This window comes from Capra hircus, chromosome 7, assembly GCF_001704415.2.
Source record: "Capra hircus breed San Clemente chromosome 7, ASM170441v1, whole genome shotgun sequence".
Classification (NCBI taxonomy): Eukaryota; Metazoa; Chordata; class Mammalia; order Artiodactyla; family Bovidae; genus Capra; species Capra hircus.
The window spans coordinates 101766568-101785715 of NC_030814.1; the positions used below are offsets into that span (position 1 = coordinate 101766568).

Consider the following 19148-nt stretch of genomic DNA (forward strand, 5'->3'; position numbering starts at 1 on the left):
TGGCTGCGATCCAAAAATCTGCAAGCAATAAATGCTGGAGAGGGTGTGGAGAAAAGGAAACCCTCCTACACTGTTGGTGGGAATGCAAACTAGTACAGCCACTATGGAGAACAGTGTGGAGATTCCTTAAAAAATTGCAAATAGAACTACCTTATGACCCAGCAATCCCACTTCTGGGCATACACACGGAGGAAACCAGAATTGAAAGAGACACATGTACCCCAATGTTCATCGCAGCACTGTTTATAATAGCCAGGACATGGAAACAACCTAGATGTCCATCAGCAGATGAATGGATAAGAAAGCTGTGGTACATATACACAATGGAGTATTACTCAGCCGTTAAAAAGAATTCATTTGAATCAGTTCTGATGAGATGGATGAAACTGGAGCCAATTATACAGAGTGAAGTAAGCCAGAAAGAAAAACACCAATACAGTATACTAACACATATATATGGAATTTAGGAAGATGGCAATGACGACCCTGTATGCAAGACACAGATGTGTATAACGGACTTTTGGACTCAGAGGGAGAGGGAGAGGGTGGGACGATTTGGGAGAATGGGAATTCTAACATGTATACTGTCATGTAAGAATTGAATCGCCAGTCCATGTCTGACGTAGGGTGCAGCTTGCTTGGGGCAGGTGCATGGGGATGACCCAGAGAGATGTTGTGGGGAGGGAGGTGGGAGGGGGGTTCATGTTTGGGAACGCATGTAAGAATTTAAGATTTTAAAATTTAAAAAATAAATAAATAAATAAAAAATAAATAAAAATAATAATAAAAAAAAAAAAGAAGCAATCTAGATGTCCACTGACAGATGGATGGATAAATAAATTGCGGTACATATATACAATAGAATAGTATTCAGCCATAAAAAGGGACAACTTTGAGTCAGTTGTAGTGAGGTGGATGAACCTAGAGCTTGTTACACAGAGTAAAGTAAGTCAGAGAGAAAACCATGTATAGTATATTAAAGCATATATGTGGAATCTAAGAAAATGGTACTGATGGACCTATTTGGGGGAAGGAATGAAGACATAGACGTACAGAACACACTTGTGAACCCCGTAGGGGAAGGGGTGGGTGGGATGAATTGAGAAAGTAGCAGATCTGTCACAACTATAAATATGTATATATAATCTCCTCTCTCTTGAGCCTCCCTTCCACTCCACCCCCAGGCCATCCCATCCCTCTAGGCCATCACAGAGTGCCAGACTGGGCTCTCCATGTTACACAGCAGCTTTCCACCATCTATTTCACACATGACAGTGTGTATACGTCAATGCCACTTTATCCACATTGCTTGTGGATTTCATATTTGTGGATTCACCTTCTGGCTAAAATGTATTGATCTTCCTGACCCAGGGATCAAACTGCCATCTTCTGGGGCTCCTGCATTGCAGGTGGATTCTTTACCAATGAGCCACCAGGGAAGCCCAGTGTTTCTCATCCAGCCATGCAGAAGTTATATTTAAAAAAAGCATGCAGCACCAAGGATTCCCTGGTCATCCGGTGATCAGGATTCCATGCTTCCTCTGCAGGGAGCACGGGTTCTATCTCTGGTAGGGGTTCTAAAATCCCACAAGCCACACAGCATGGCAAGTAAATACATAAAATGAAGCTTTGAGAAGAATACATAGCGCCCAGGACACCCCCTCCAGAATCCAATCCAATAGAGGTGTTTGGGACCCAAGACTCTGTACTTTAGCAAACTCTCTGAGTACTTCACAGGTGGCTCTAGTGGTAAAGAACGTGCCAGCCAGTGCAAGAGACGCAGGTTCAATCCCTGGGTTGGGAAGATCCCCTGGAGGAGGGCTTGGCACCCCACTCCAGTATTCTTGTCTGGAGAATCCCATGGACAGAGGAACCTGGCAGGCTACAGTCCACGCAGTCACAAAGAGTCAGACACGAGTCAGACATGACTGAGCAACTGAGCCCTGGGTACTTTTAAAATGCAGATAAAAACCAACCATGTCTCGTGGCATATGAGGTGTGGAGATTAAAAGTGGAGCCTCTGGATCCTGACAACCACTCCTGAAGAAGATACTCTTAATTTTCCCCCATTTTACAGCTGAGGAAACTGAGGCTTAAAGAGGTTAAGTGAGCGTTCCGTGATCCTAAGCCCAGACCAGGACAGGGTATCTCAAAAGCCTTGCTTTTCTGAGAGCCCTTCACTATAGACATGGTCTAACCACGTCACCCCTACTTTGTAAAAGGATCAGAGAAGCCTTTGATGGGGTACCCCTCTGAGTCCCACTGCGGCACAGCCTCTTCCCTTTCCCTCCACTCCTCACCATTGCCTGTAAGCACAGCTTTCATTTGACGGAATATTTCACCCCTAATGAAGTCCTGTGTCACTGGGAACCCCAAAGAAGAAGGGCTGGTGAATGTCTTGGCTGAGAGAGGGGATGTGATTTGCATTCCTGGGAGGAACCAACCCTTTTGACCCACACTTAACCTTTTTCATTCAGTTGACAGACTTCCTCCTGCACCTGCTTTGTCATCTTCAAGACTAAAGAGAATATATACAATGGAATATTACTCAGCCATAAAAAGGAACAGATGTGAGTCAGCTGAACCGAGGTGAATGAACCTAGAGCCTGTCTTATGGAGTGAAGTCAGCCAGAAAGAGAAAAACAGATATTGTATATTAACACATATATATGGAATCTAGAAAGATGGTACTGATGAACCCGTTTGCAGGATGAGAACAGAGACACAGATGTAGAGAATAGACTTGTAGACACAGCAGGGGGGGAGGAGACAAATCGAGAGAATACACTATTGTGTGTAAAATAGACAGCTAGTGCGAAGCTGCTGTATAATACAGAGAGACCAGCCCCAGCTCTGTGATGACCTAGAAAGATGGGATGGGAGGATGGTGGGAGGGACGCTCAAGAGGGAAAGGATGTATATATATATACTTATGCCTGATTTGCTTGGTTGTATGGCAGAAACCAACACAACTTTGTAAAGCAATTATCCTCCAATTAAAAATAAAAAAATAAAAATAAAGACTGAGGAAAGGTACAAGCACCGTGTTCCAGACCCCCAGAACCTCCCTGGGGTCTCTCTCTGTTCCTCAAACCCAAAGGGCCAAGATTTTCTCCCAGTCCCGGGACAAGGCACTCTGAGGCTCTGAAACGCCCCACCCATTTTTCAGATAAGAAAAACTAGGCTCAGAAAGGTAAATGCCCTTGTCTAAGGCAACCAGCTGGAGAAGGCAATGACACCCCACTCCAGTGCTCTTGCCTGGAAAATCCCATGGATGGAGGAGCCTGGTAGGCTGCAGTCCATGAGGTTGCTAAGAGTCAGACACGACTGAGCGACTTCACTTTCACTTTTCACTTTCATGCATTGGAGAAGGAAATGGCAACCCACTCCAGTGTTCTTGCCTGGAGAATCCCAGGGATGGGGGAGCCTAGTAGGAGGCCGTCTATGGGATCACACAGAGTCGGACACGACTGAAGTGGCTTAGCAGCAGCAGCAGCAGCAAGGCAACCAGCTAGTGAACATCACGGCAAAGGATTTTATTCAAGCATATCTAACTGCAGAGTCAATTCTCTATACAAAGTTAGTAGGGAAACTGGGGTTCAAGTTGGATGAGTTTTGGGAAGACACTCATTAATAATTAGGCCAATTCTCACTTCTTCTTTAGCCAGTGCAGATCCTCAAATGCCTTTGAGGCTAGTGGGGAGGTCAGCTCCTTTCTGTCACCATTGTCATCCCCCCAGGGACACAGACCAGCCACTGCGGTGCCAGCCCTGCGGACCCTCTTCTGCAGGTTGGGAGCTGCTGCACCTGCTTGTCTAGAGCCACCCTGTCTTGCGTGGTCCAGCTGTCTTACCTTTGGTGAGGACCATGCTAAGGATAATAACCTTGAGAAGCAGATCAGGGACACAGCAAGGCAGAGATGCTTCCTGGAACTTACGTCTTGTCCTGGAACTTACGTCCCCATTGGCCTGGAAGGAAACCAGATCAGCCTCCTTCTCCTTCTTCCAGGGACATATACTCTCTTCCTCAGATGGCTAAATGTACTGTCAGACCAGCTGGGGGAAATCACCATATCCCTGGTGGTATTCTGGGTTCCCTACTAGACCAACTTGATGTTGAAAATTCAGGAAAGGCTGGGAAAAGAAATCCATTATTTCAGGATGAAGGGTCATGAGGGTGAAGGCTGATGAGGTGAGGAAGGGACCTCAGGAAAGTTCGAACTGCAAGCATTTTTTTTCCTCTGACCTGTGGTTGCTGCTGCTGCTGCTGCTAAGTCGCTTCAGTCGTGTCCGACTCTGTGCGACCCCATAGACGGGGGCCCACTGTCTCTGGGATTCTCCAGACAAGAACACTGGAGTGGGTTGCCATTTCCTTCTCCAATGCATGAACGTGAATGTTAGAGTGGGTTATTTTGTGTTCTAACCACTTGGATATCCACTGCCTCACACTCAGGTGCCAGGTCCCTCCCTTTATTATGATAATTGCTCATCAGCCATCTAGAGATCCTGGGCCCCATGCTGAGCCAGGAAGTAAGGGAAATGCAGAAGAAGGTGCTGGGTACAGCCCAGCACCCAGCTCTTGATGGTATGGAAGAGGGCTCCTGGTCCCCGCTCCTTAACTCACCAGTTTCCCCCAACAGCAGGGAGAGGCTGGCTCTCAATGCTGTAGGATCCTAGGATCTCTGTCGTCTCAGGCTTCAGCCATGTTTTCAGATTACTCAGCTCTGAGATGCCCCCACCCCTCAGGGTTGTGCTGGGCAATGCCACTCCGCCCTTGAACGGAAACACACACAAACACACACCGGCTTCCCCAGCTCTTCTGCATTTCCCTTGCTTCCCGGCTCGGCGTGGGGCCCAGGATCTCTAGCTGGCTGATGAGCAATTATCATAATAAAGGGAGGGACCTGGCACCTGAGTGCAAGAGGCAGTGGATACCCAATGGTTAAAACACAAAATAACCCAGAATCAAATCCATTGAGAAATTTACAGATGTATTGGAAATGTTCTCTGTCTTAATTGTGGTCCTGGTTCCATGCCAAATTCATTAAAATATATAATTTAAAATAAGGGCTGGACGTCCCTGGAGCGCAGTGGATAGGAATCTGCCTGCCCGTTCAGGGGGCACAGGTTTGATCTCTGGTCTGAGAAGATTCCACGAGTAACTAGGTCCATGAGACACCATTACTGAGCTGTACTGTAGAGCCTGGGGGCCGAAAATACCGAGCCCGCAGGCTGCAACTGCTGCAGCCTGTGGCCCTAGAGCCTGCGCCCTACAACAGGAGCAGCCACGGCGATGAGAAGCGCATGCACCGCAGCTAGAGAGGAGCCCTGTGTGCGGCCCCTAGAGAAAGCCTGTGCCCAGCAACAAAGAGCCGGCGCCATCAAAAATAGACTAACCAGTGAATGAACCAAGGGCTGTGTGCATAGCTGATTCACTTTGCTGTGCAGTAGAAACTTGGAGAAGAAAACGGCAACCCACTCCAGTAGTCTTGCCTGGAGAAGTCCATGGATAGAGGCTCCTGGTGGGCTACAGTCCATGGAATCGCAAAGAGTCAGACATGACTCAGCGACTTTCACTTCACTCACAGTAGAAATTAACACAACATTGTAAAACTTATAAAAAATATATTTTAATGCAAGAAAACATAATGGAAAATATATATGAAAATATTTCATTATAGGAAAAATATATATGAAAATATTTCACTATATATAAAAATGTAATGAAAAAATAAATAAAAACTTATCCAGAAAAACTCTTTCAAGTTTTTGAGTTATTTTAATATTTTTATTTTTATTGGCAATCAGTGTTGATTTTATTGCTTAAGTGCAATTAAAGAGTATTGTCTTATTTAACTTATGAGACAAATGTTCATTTTTTTTGAAATAAAGAGAAGAGTTAAAAATAAAATAAAACAAAGGCATTTATGTAAATTATACATAATGGAGCTTTTAATGGCAAAACTAAATTATATTGTTTATGGATATACACAGGGGTAGAAAACAGTAAAGAAAATCAGTAAATGATTATCAAAAATTCATGATAATAGATAACTGGAGAATTAAACTATGTGATGAGAGAGCAATATGTGGAGACTTCTGGGTCTAAGACAAGCATCTTTTGCTCTTCCTGGGTTGCAGACATATGAACATTCATTATGTGTTAATAATTACCCATTGAATAAATACCCATTACATTTATGTCAATGCATTTTTTAATTTTCCATTATTGTTGCTCAATGGCAACCCACTCCAGTACTTTTGCCTGGGAAATTCCATGGATGGAGGAGACTGGTAGGCTACAGTCCATGGGGTCACTAAGAGTCGGACACGACTGAGCAACTTCACTTTCACTTTTCACTTTCCTGCACTGGAGAAGGAAATGGCAACCCACTCCAGTGTTCTTGCCTGGAGAATCCCAGGGATGGGGGAGCTTGGTGGGCTGCTGTCTATGGGGTCACACAGAGTCAGACACGACTGATGTGACTTAGCAGCAGCAGTCACTAAGTCATGTTCAACTCTTTGCAACCGCATGGTCACACGTCAGGCTCCCCTGTCCTTCACTATCTCCCAGAGTTTGCTCAGACTCATGTCCATTGAGTCAGTGATCCCATCCAACTATTTCACCCTCTGCCACCCTCTTATCCTGCCTTCAATCTTTCCCAGCATCAGGGTCTTTTCCAACGAGTCAGCTCTTCGCACCAGGTGGCCAAAGTATTGGAGCTTCAGCATCAGTTCTTCCAGTGAATATTCAGGGTTGAATTCCTTTAGGATTGACTGTCAAGAGCCAGTTAACTCGGTTAGAGCATGGTTGGTGCCAAAATCACAGGTTCAATCTCATGTTCAATCCCTTTGGTCTCCTCAGCAAGGAGGTTACCAACTGTTTGGAGAAGGGAATGGCAAACCACTTCAGTATTCTTGCCTTGAGAACCTCATGAACAGTATTCACATTATATTTCACAATAAAATGTTAAAAATGTTGTGAGAAGGGATACAAAAATACTTTACAAAGTTAAACTGATATATAATTACTAAGCATTAGATAAATAGACAAATATACTTTGGTACATGTACTATTATGTTAAGGGGCTTTTATAATCCTCTTTTGCTTTTTGTGATGAAAACTTTTTTTTTTAATGAATTTTTCAATTTGGATGACCTACTTGAGATCCATATATCATCAAAATGGCATTTTCTAAGTACCTACTTTTGAGGTCAGCATAATAATAATATAATCTTATTTTTGAACAATATTGCTGGCTCCTATGCAACTACCTATTCAGATTCTTGTTCTATTTAATATTTTCTAAAATATAATTCCATGGACTGCAGCACCCCAGGCTTCCCTGTCCATCACCAACTCCTGGAGCTTGCTCAAACTCATGTCCATTGAGCCGGTGATGCCATCCAACCATCTCATCCTCTGTCATCCCCTTCTCCTGCCTTCAATCTTTCCCAGCATCAAGGTCTTTTCCAATGAGTCTGTTCTTCGCATCAGGTGGCCAAAGTACTGGAGTTTCAGCTTTAGCATCAGTCCTTCCAATGAATATTCAGGACCGATTTCTTTTAGGATTAACTGGTTTGATCTCCTTGCAGTCCAAGGGACTCTCAAGAGTCTTCTCCAACACCATAGTTGAAACACATCAATTCTTCAGCGCTCAACTTTCTTAACAGTCCAACTCTCACATCCATACATGAGTACTGGAAAAAAAAAAAAAAGACTATTGCATTTGCAGTGGTATTTTGTATTATTCACTTCTTTTATTTTCTTTATTTTCTGGTGTTTCGACACCTATTGCTGATCCTGGAGAGACTAGCCAGTTCCTGGAGACAGCAAACAACTTACCCAAAAGCATACTTTTCATATGTAAACCGACCATAACCCCAGTAGACACTTTTGTCTAGTTCCTATACCTCAAGCCACTATCTACCTGCCAAGCCAGGTACCAGACAACTAGGGAAAGCCCTGATGCTCCAGAGCCTGCCAAAATTATACAAGTTAGCCACTGCTAAGCCTGTTTCTTCTCACAGAGACCACATTAGAAACTCTTGCTCATGTGTTCTTCCCTCTCCCTCTATCTCCTGACTGACGCTGCTGCTTGCCCATGTGGCTCTGTGTGGCATACCATGCCTCCTGTTTCTGGGGAAACATGAGTAAAAATTTCATCTATGGCACTAATTCCCATGCCCGTGTGTCTTGCCATAACTGACTAAAACAAGTGCAAGTTCCAGTTTTAAAATAAGTAAGTCATGGCGATGGAATGTACAGCATGGTGACTGCAGTAAATTAATATTGTATTACATATTTTAATATTTCCCTTGTGGCTCAGCCGGTAAAGAATCTACCTGGGTTCGATCGCTGGGTTGGGAAGATCCCCTGGAGAAGGGAAAGGCTACCCACTCCAGTATTTGGCCCTGGAGAATTCCATGGACTGTAGAGTCCATGGGGTCACAAAGAGTCAGACATGACTGAGCGACTTTCCCTTTCACATATTTTAATGTTACTAAGAGAATGAATCTTGAAGTCCTCATCACAGGAAAGAAAACTGTTTTTGCAGCTACTACTGTAAAGGATGTCAACTAGGTTTATGCGGTGATCATATTGCAATGTATACAAATGTCAAATTGTTCCACTGTATGACTTCAACCAATATAACCCTTATAGGTCAATTATACCTCAGTAAAATAATAAACGAGTCTTAGGTATCCTTAAAACATATTTACATCAAATTCAATCATACATCCTGTTCTTCCTAATTCTTTGTCAAGCTCACTCTAATCTGCTCTTCCTGATTCTTCATCAGTCCCTCCTTTGCTTCCTCCTAACGATGCATCTAGTACATATGTTGGTTACATGGTTCAATATTCCTCAGTAAATTTAGATTAAATCCAGTTTCCCACAAAGTTACATTGTCTGATGCTGGATCTCTCCCTGATAGATTAAAGGAGAAAACCATTCCTTGGTGGCTCAAACAGTAAAGAATCTGCCTACCAGGCAGGAAACCCAGGTTCAGTCCTGGGGTCTGAAAAATCCCCTGGAGAAGGAAATGGCAACCCAGTCCAGTATTCTTTCCTGGAAAATTCCACGGACAGAGGAGTCTGGCGGGCTACAGTCCATGGGATCTCAAAGAGTCAGACATGACTGAGCAACTAGCTGACTTTTTCCACTTTCATTCCCACCACTATTCCCTGCTGGACTCTAGGGGGAATCTAGATGGAAGCATGATTTACACTGAGGATTTAAAATACCTTACAGCAAATTCTCTGGCAGTCCAGTAGTTAGGACTCTGCACTCTGACTGCTGAGGTCATTGTTGTTTAGTCGCTAAGTCGTGTCCTACTCTTACAGACCCCATGGATAGTAGCCTGAGAGCCGAAGAATTGATGCTTTTGAACTGTGGTGTTGGAGAAGACTTGAGAGTCCCTTGGACTGCAAGGAGATCCAACCAGTCCATTCTGAAGGAGATCAGCCCTGGGATTTCTTTGGAGGTAATGATGCTGAAGCTGAAACTCCAGTACTTTGGCCACCTCATGCGAAGAGTTGACTCATTTGAAAAGACCCTGATGCTGGGAGGGATTGGGGGCAGGAGGAGAAGGGGACGACAGAGGATGAGATGGCTGGATGGCGTCACTGACTCGATGGACGTGAGTCTGAGTGAACTCTGGGAGTTGGTGATGGACAGGGAGGCCTGGCGTGCTGCGATTCATGGGGTCGCAAAGAGTCGGACATGACTGAGTGACTGAACTGAACTGAGGCTCCTCTGTCCATGGGATTCTCCAGGCAAGAATGCTGGAGTGGATTGCCATTTCCCTCTCCAGGGTTCCTTTTCCACCCAGGGATCAAAGCCATGTCTCCTGCATTGAAGGCAGATTCTTTTACCGCTGAGCCACCGGGGAAGGGTCCAGGTTCAATCCATGGTCAGGAAACTAACATCCCAGAAACCACATGGTGTGAGCTAAAATAAATAAATAAATGATAAAATACCTTACAAACCTAGCTGAGGCTTCTACAGAGAGAAATGTTGGGAGTGAGAATTCATGGACACAAAGAAGCAGAGCCCCTCTTCTCCTGTGATCAGAGCAAGTGCATAACATCAAGGTCCAGCCAGTGAAATAGGATTAAAGGTCTCACTTGCCCAGCTTCCCACAATCTGAGGGAGGTTTGGACCCTAGGATGCTGAGCTTCTGCGGAGCCTTCTCATCCCATATGTGCCCTCAGACCAGGCTGTGGCTCACTCTGCTCTGAGCTGCTCCTGACTAAGTAGAATTTTCTCCCCAAATCCTTGAAAGGAAACCTCTCCCTTCAAACCTGCTACATCTCTCCTTCTTCCTTGCCTCAGCATAGGAATCAAACCTCTAGACAACTCACCATTCAAAGAGAATGGCAGAGAAAAAAACATAGGAAGCTGGTGCTAAAGGGTATGAGCCACGTGCGTGCGTGCGTCCTAGGTCACTTCCACCATGTCTGGCTCTTTATAACCCTATGGATGTAGCCCACCAGGCTCCTCTGTCCATGGGACTCTCCAGGCTAGAACACTGGAGTGTGTAGCCATTCCCTCCTCCAGGGGATCTTCCCAACCCAGGGATCGAACCCAAGTCTCATACGTCTCCTGCATTGGCAGACAGGTTCTTCACCATTAGTGCCACCTGGGGAGGCCATGAGCCACAGGCCTCTTGGAACAAGGTTGTGGGCTGGCACCTACCACCTGGACCACTCCCCTGCACGTATGCCTCATCCAGATACTGGTCAGCTTAGCTCCCAATGTGCATCCTTCCAGGTGTGAAAGTGAAAGTCACTCAGTTGCAACCCCATGGATGTGAAGGCTCCTCTGTCCAAGGGATTCTCCAGGCAAGAATACTGCAGTGGGTTGCTGTTTCCTTCTCCATTAACTTTCTCTAGGTCTTTTTTTTTTCTCTCTCTCTCTCTTTCCTTTTCTTTTTTTAATGTGGACCATCTGGCATGAAGAACTCCCTTCAGTGTTTCTTGTAAGATGTCTCTCCTAGCAATAAATTCACCCAGTTTTTAATCTTAAAATGTCTTTCACTTTCATTTTGGAAAGATAGCTTCACTGAAAATATGACTCTTCTTTATCTCATCCCCTGATCTGGTGGTCTCTTCACTGAGACACAGGCTCATGGAACCTTGAAAATGTGAAGAGTGAAAGTGTTAGTCACTCAGTCATGTCTGACTCTTTGTGACCCCATGGACTGTAGCCCACCAGGCTCCTCTGTCCATGGGATTCTCCAGGCAAGAATACCAGAGTGGGTTGCCATGCCCTCGCTTCAGAGGATCTTCCCAATCCAGGGATCAAACTCAAATTTCCTGCATTGCAGGCAGCTTCTTTACCATCGAAACCACCAGGGAGGTTTTATGGAACCAGAGAAACAGACAATACTAAGGACCTACTCCTCTAAGATTCTCAGAGGAGCAACAGGATGCGAAGTTTCTCTTTGAGCCGAATTTGACCTTGATGGCTGAGTACCTACTAATATCATGTCTGACCTCCTCCTCCATACCCTAAGGGCTTCATCTTCTCTAATTCCTCCTTTAGTTGACACCCTTTTACCACCACCGTGGTCCTCAAAGTACCAGACAACATCAAGAAAGAAGCAAAGCAGTCATTTTTGCAAATTGCCTCACCTATATATCCCTTGTCATGGTTGTAGCTGGGGTGAACAATTGACTATGTTCACCCAAGGATGAATCCTTGACTATGATTTATGCGTAGCCACTGTTCTTGCCTGCCTCCGTGACTTTATGAAGTCACAGCCAGTTCTGTGTCTTGGCTTATTACTCTTGTGTACTTATGCTTCGTCATCTGATATTGGCTTAGATATCATTGCATGAACACTAAGATCCTTCACTTTTCTTCAGTGACCTTGTCACAGACCTCAGGGATTCTAACACCATTAGTCTTTACTTATTTCTCTAGTCTCTGTGAATTCTGTGAGCACACTCAGAGACTATAGATTAGAGAAGGGAATTAATCTAGTATAAGAAAGTGGGGCTATTTCCTGGCTAGTTCTCCAGCATCACAATTTTATTGCTTCCTTCAGAAGATTCTTTGAAGGTCAGACATGTTATTTATGTGTATACACAAAAGTGTGTCCATGCTAAGGAAAAAAAAAAGATTCTCACACCCCTTCTCTCACAAGAGGACAAGTAGGGCTTCCCTGCCATCTCGCTGTTAAAGAATCCACTTGCCAAAGCTGGTGACACAGGTTTGATCCCTGATCCAGGAAGATACCATATGCCGTAGAGCAACTAAGCCCACGTGCCACAACTATGCCCAGGAGCCACATCTATGGAAGCCTGAGCACCCTAAAGCCTGTGCTCCACAACAAGAGAAGCCACCACAGTGAGAAGCCTGTTCCCCGCAACTAGAGAGTAGTCCCTCCCTGCAACTAGAGAAACGCGTGCGCAGAGGCAAAGACCCAGCACAGTCAAAACAAATAAAATTATTTTTGTAAAAAGGACAAGCAAAGACTTTTGAGTTTGAATTTAGATTCCCTGCAAAGTTCAATTATCTATCACAGTGCTTCCCACATTCCTGGAACTGAGAAATAAAAAACATATCTCCTGGAGTCATTCCAGTCTCAAGGGCTCTGGCTCCCACAGCTGATAATTTTCTCTCTGGGGGGAAAAAAAATGGAGATAAAATGAAGCTTTCTGATGCAACACTGTTCCCCAGAGCCTCTATCCTCAGACAAATATATCACTTTCCCCATAGACCAAGGTCAGACTCATTAACCAAAGGTGCTGGATTCCAGGGAGGTTTTATCAAGGCACCCCAGGATAAGAATTGAAGTATGCATAGAGGCTGTGAGGCAATCTCTTTGACCCTGGCAGATAGAGGTGAGAATCTGGAATCCTACTGTCTGTAGGGCTTTCTGGGATCTAGGAGTGATTAGAGGGGAGATACTGGTGGGAAGAAAGATACCCAGGAACTATGGCTTTATTTGATTTTTAGGATCACACCAAGTTTGAGTATAAGCAAGCACTTGGCAAGAGAGATTATGTATGCCTCTTAATCTTCCCTATCTTGCAGGGGGGGCATCTATTTATTTTATCTCAGTCAGCTGGCACAGCCATGAGCCTGAGTAAGCAAGACTGTTGGTGGGAAGGTCATTTATTTTACTGTGTGTGTGTGTGTGTGTGTGTGTGTGTGTGTGTGTGCGTGCACATGCATGCATGTTCAGGCATGTCTGACTCTTCATGAACCCATGGACTGTAGCCTGCCAAGCTCCTCTGTCTATGGGATTCTCCAGGCAACAATACTGGAGTGGGTTGCCATGCCCTCCTCCAGGGGATCTTCCCAACCCAGGGATCAAATATGCATCTCCTGCATTGGCAGGCAAATTCTTTATCACTGTACCACCTGGGAAGCCTCTGTTTTACTGTGCACACTTGAATTTCCATGATAGCTGCTGAGCTGGGCAGATTTGGAGCTCTTGGCCACAGCTGAGAGATCAGACTTTGACAGAACCTTGGGCACAGCCTAGAGACACTTTCAGCAACCCTTTCAGGGGCAATCGAAAACCCTAATACCCTAGAGCTGTTTTCAGAGATCAAATCAGATTAGCTTGAAGAGCCAGGGCAGAAGGAACCAAACCTCAGTTCACCTGGCAGAGTTGAAAGAACGCATCTTAGAACTGGTCAGAATGTGTTCTGCTCCCAGCTCTGCCGGTCAGTCTCTTTGTCACCTTAGACATCTCATCACAGGAAGCTTTTCCCTTGAAGATTGTATCCATTCAGCAAATGCTTATGGAGTACTTGCTATGCACCTGGTGCTGTGTTTGGTGGTGAGTGTCAAATAGATCAAAAGAGGAGAAAATACTTATGAACTGGCTTTCAGGTAACTCATTATTTGATTATCAAACTATCAAAGAGAAAGAAAGGCAGGAATGCAGTGTAACTTTAATGAGCCAGAGGCATGTTTTTCTTTTTTTTTTTCTGCCCCTTCATCAATAAAAATTTTTTATTTTTATTTTATAGATTATTGTTGGTATAAAGACACATGTGTGTGTGTTAGTTGCTCAGTCATGTCCTCTCTGACACTTTGCAATCCCATGGGCTGTAGCCCACCAGACTCCTCTGTTGAATAATCATCTTTTTTCTTCTAAGATTAAAAGAAAGCAGAATGTTTTCATGGACTCTGGGCCTTCTGTGTTTGATGGAGAAAGGATTTTTTCATGCTCCATCATAGATGGGAGATGCCGTGAAGGTTTTATTCACAATAAGGGGTCAGTTAACCTCGATTCCTCTTCTCTCGTCTCTCATTTTCAGCAAAGGGCATCAGATCTGAAATGGAAGCAGCAGTGAGGAAAATGTGAAAAGGAAGGATTTTAAAAATCAATTCAAAAAACTAGTTGGAAGGATTCTTCATCCTTAAACATGAGGGCACTGATTTAGAACAAAGAGATTTAAAAAACAAAAAGAAGAGGAAGAAGAAGGAGATAACTCACCCAAAGCCTAGACTTGTCTCTGTCCTGCCCTTCCTGTCTGACTAACTGGAGAAGGTGGGTTTAATGAAATGAAATGCCTGTTTCCTAAATTGTTCTGAAGAAAAAAAAAAAATGTGTCCAAAGCTCAAAGCAAACTATGACGTGTGTGTGGCGTGGCTGCATGTTTGCTCACTCATGTCCAGCTGTTTGTGACCCTGTGGACTGTAGCCCACCAGGCTTCTCTGTCCATGGAATTCTCCAGGCAAGAATGCTAGAGTGGGTTGCTGTTTCCTCGTCCAGATGATCTTTCCAACCCAAGGATCAAACCCGAGTCTCCTGCGTCTACTGCACTGGCAGGAAGGTTCTTTATCACTAGCACTGGTCGGGAAACCATGACATAGGGGATCATTTTCCTATTGGAGAAGCTGCTTACAGAAAATTCCAAAAGTCAGTAGTGGGAGAATGTGATGCTCAGTAAATGCATATTTAGCTGAGGAACCATCTGGAAATACTGGAAGGGAAGGTGAGGTCAGGGAAACACCATGAGTGTGTGAGGCAAGGAAAGAGGCTTTCATCAGGGAAGAGATTGTAGAGATACCATACGACCTTCAGAGATAGAGGATCCAAAGCACCAGGGCCAGTAGTATTTAGTTCACATCACCTTTCAGACCAATCAACATTCTTGACAGTAAACTAGAGTCAGTCGGCACGGTTTCTTCTTAATACAGAGACTGGAGGGCTGTTAACCCATCAGCTGAAAGGACCATCAGACCAGAGCCAGGTGAGTGACAAGGGCAACATCAGGGCAAGAGCATCCAAGAGGACTGTTGGCTCATGGCTGGTGAGGTGGCTTCTGCCCCAGGCCAGAAAGTAGGAGAGTCATCCCGACAGAGGAGCTAAGCATAACAGCACTGGGCTGTGTACACACGCTCAGTCACTCAGTTGTGTCTGACTCTTTGCAACCCCATGGGCTGCAACCCACCAGGCTCCTCTGTCGACAGGATTTCCCAGGCAAGAATACTGGAGTGGGTTGCCATTCCCTTCTTAAGGGGATCTTCCCGACTCAGGGATCAAACCCAGATCTCCTGCACTGCAGGCAGATTCTTTACCGCCTGAGCCACCATTGGGGCAGGAAAGTCATAGGCTTACTTAACAAAGCAAGACCTGAGCAATTCATTACTTTTTGTTGGAAAGAAAGATATGAAGAGAAAACCAGGAACTCTGAAGTTACACCTATTGTTTAAAAATGATTGTCCTACTTCTTTGCGGGGTGATCTTGGATTGGTGCATTAATTTCCTGTGGCTGCTGGAACCCACAGCAGAAATGTATTCTCTGTTTGTAAATGGGGTGATGTAAAACAACAGAAATGTATTCTCTTACAGTTCTGTAGGCCAGATGTCTGAAATCAAGGTGGTGACATGATTGATTTCTCCTGGAGTCTCTGAGGGAGAATCTGTTCCATGCTTTTCTCCTAGATTCGGGAGGCTCCAGCAATTATTGTTTGCTGGCATGTAGCTGTTCATTTCAATATCTGCCTCCATCTTCACATGACCATATTCTTTTTGTCCCTGCGCATCCTCTCCTCTTCTCGTAAGGAAACCATTCGTTGGATTTCAAGCAAACCTTAAATCCGGGATGACCTCCTCAAGATTATTCTTCTCCTTTTCCTTCTCCTTCTTCTAATTTTTGGCTGTGTTAGGGCTTTTCTCTAGTTGCAGAGAGCAGGGGCTGCTCTCTATTTGCAGTGCATAAGCTTCTTATTCTGGTGGCGTCTCTTGTTGCAGGTCACAAGCTGCAGGGCATGGGGGCTTCAGTAGTTGCAGTTCCGGGCTCTAGAGCACAGGCTTAGTAGCTGTGGCACATGGGCTTAGGTGCTCCCTGGCATGTGGGATCTTCCCGGATCAGGGACTGAACTCATGTCTCCTGCATTGGCAGGCAGATTCTTTACCACTAAGCCACCAAGGAAGCCCCTTAAGATTCTTAATAATTACACCTGTGAAGACTGTAGTTCCAAATACAGACACGTTCTGAGGATTCAGGTGCACATGAAGCTGTGGGCAGCACTATTCCACACAGTTTATAGTTTGTTACTGCACTACTGTGAATCTCTGCTCCCCTGCCCATACCAGGCAGATAATAACAACACCAACTGGTAAGGATCGAGTGAAAAAGAATATGCTTATAACATACTTAATATTATTCAGCTCAAAATGTCAGTAGTGCCAATGGTGATAAGACTTTCAGCTGAAATCCATCAGCCTTTCTCTAACCTTAGCCTGATGGCCAGTACATAATGAAGGCTTCAGTTCAGTTCAGTCGCTCAGTCATGCCCGACTCTTTGCGACCCCATGAATCGCAGCACGCCAGGCCTCCCTGTCCATCACCAACTCCCGGAGTTCATTCAGACTCACGTCCATTGAGTCAGTGATGCCATCCAGCCATCTCAATGAATGCTTAGTAGGAATCAGATCCCTGGGGAACGAGGAGATATGGCATGGAAAGAGAAGAACCAAATGTAAAATCCACTTGAAAATCCTTGGACAAGATCCAGAGGTACTATATGGCTATGAGTTGACCCCAAAGGGTAATAGAGAACAAATCCTTCTCTATACAGACTACCCCAAGAAGTTCTCCATTCATTTTGGAGTAGATTTCATCCTTAAAGAATTCTGCATTATATGGAACCATAATTGGCCTGTCTGATTTTCACCCCTATATTTAGGTTTTCTCTTGCCTTCTTATAACAGCTTATCTGTGGGTGTGTGGCTGTGCCAGTCTGAGATCTATTTTATTTGTTTTAGTTGCAGCATGTAGGGTCTTAGTTTCAGCCTGAGAGATCTAGTTCCCTGGTCAGGGATCGAACCCAGGCTCCCTGCATTGGGAGCCAGGAACCTTAACCACTGGGCCACCCAGGAAGTCCCATAACACCTAGATTTTGAAAGCAGTTCTCACAAGTCCAGAGAGGCCTCCCTCAAGCACTTCATCCAAAGGTGTTTTCTCTAGCAATTTCCTGTAAGATCACTCTGTTTATTTTTCCTTACATTTATTTCCAGTAAAATGGGATTAACACATTTTAAAGCAATTTTCCTCTAATTAAAAAATAAATATTTAGAAATATTCCCTGGGAGTCCCATGGTTGAGGCTCCACACTCCCAATGCAGAAGCCCTGGGTTGCATCCCTGATCAGGGAAGTAGATCCCACATACCACAATTAAAAGATTCCACATGCCACAGAGAAGTTCAAAGATCCTGCATCCCACAACCAAAACCCGTCACTACCAAATAAATAAATATTTCTTATAAAACAAATATCTTAACTTTTTTTAAAATATGTATATATATATATATATATATATATGGTTTACTTGTTTCCTAATTCCTTATCTCTCCCATGAAAACAAAACCTTGTTCATCTTTTTTACCCCCTTGTTGCTTGTGCCTCCCTCAGTGACTGCCCCTTAGGGAAAGCTGAATTAATTTTTTATTAAATGAATGAATGAATGAATACATGGGAACAGAATAATAAGTAGTCATGATAGGTTGAAAATCAAGTGGGGCAGTAATCTAAGGAAGTCTTAGGGCTTCCCTGGTGACCCAGCGGTTTAGAATCTGCCTGCCAAATGCAAGGGACACATGTTCCATCCCTGATCTGGGAAGATCCCACATGCCACAGAGCAACTAAGTCCGTGCCACTGAAGCCCATGCCCCCTAGAGCCCTTGCTCTCCAGCAAGAGAAGCCACCGCAGCGGGAAGCCCATGCACCACAGCTAGAGAGTATCCCTGCTTGCTGCAACTAGAGAAAGTCCCCATGCAGCAATGAAGACTCGGCACCATCAAAAATAAATAAGTAAATAAAAAAAAATTTTTAAGAGAGTCTTAAATGCCAACTTAAGTGCGGCATCGATCTAGGCAAAACTAAGAGACAGAGATGGAGAAAAGGGAGCAGGGACTTTTCCCTGGTGGTCCAGTGGTTATGAATCCACCTTCCAATGCCACGGACACAGATTCAATTCCTGGTAGGGGAACTAAGATCCCACATGCCATGGGGCAACTAAGCCCGAGGGCTACAGCTTGTGAGCCATGGCACTCTGGACTGCATGCCACAACTAGAGAAGAACAGGTGCCCACAGTAGCCAAGCCGCAGCACAGTCAGAGAGAGAGGGAAGGGAACGGCTAGGCGGAGGGAAAAGTCTAGACCAGATTTCATAATTAAGAAGTCAAGTCAGAGAAGGTGAAAGATACTTAAGATGAAGCGAAGTGAAAGTCACTCAGTCGTGTCCGACTCTTTGCAACCCTGTGGACTGTAGAGTCCATGGAATTCTGCAGGCAAGAATGCTGGAGTGGATAGCCTTTCCCTTCTCCAGGGGATCATCCTGACCCAGGAATCAAACTGGAGTCTTCTACATTTCAGGCAGATTCTTTACCAGCTGAGCTATCAAAGAAATCCTGATATTTAAGGTAAGTGTTGTCAATGATTTGGGCATCAGAGGGTCTTGAGTAGACAGCCACCCAACACTGACTCCTCCTGGTCTCTAAGTAGCCCGCTGCCTTTGGACATCTGGGGAAGCAGACCTCTACTGGCTCTATCCAACAGCACACCCTCCTGGTCTTCACAGGATGGCTTCACTGTACTTCAGCATACACTTCTGTGTCCTTCCTCATTGCTGATGGTGATGGCTGACATCATCACTGTGACAGAAGTCC

At 44.8% G+C, this 19148-nt stretch overlaps 1 protein-coding gene across 1 annotated transcript in view; it reads right to left on the bottom strand.

The window, feature by feature from the left end:
- Positions 1 to 19148, bottom strand: part of LOC106502259 (C-type lectin domain family 4 member G) — a 32401-nt gene that overhangs the window by 12795 nt on the left and 458 nt on the right. The window lies entirely within an intron of this gene.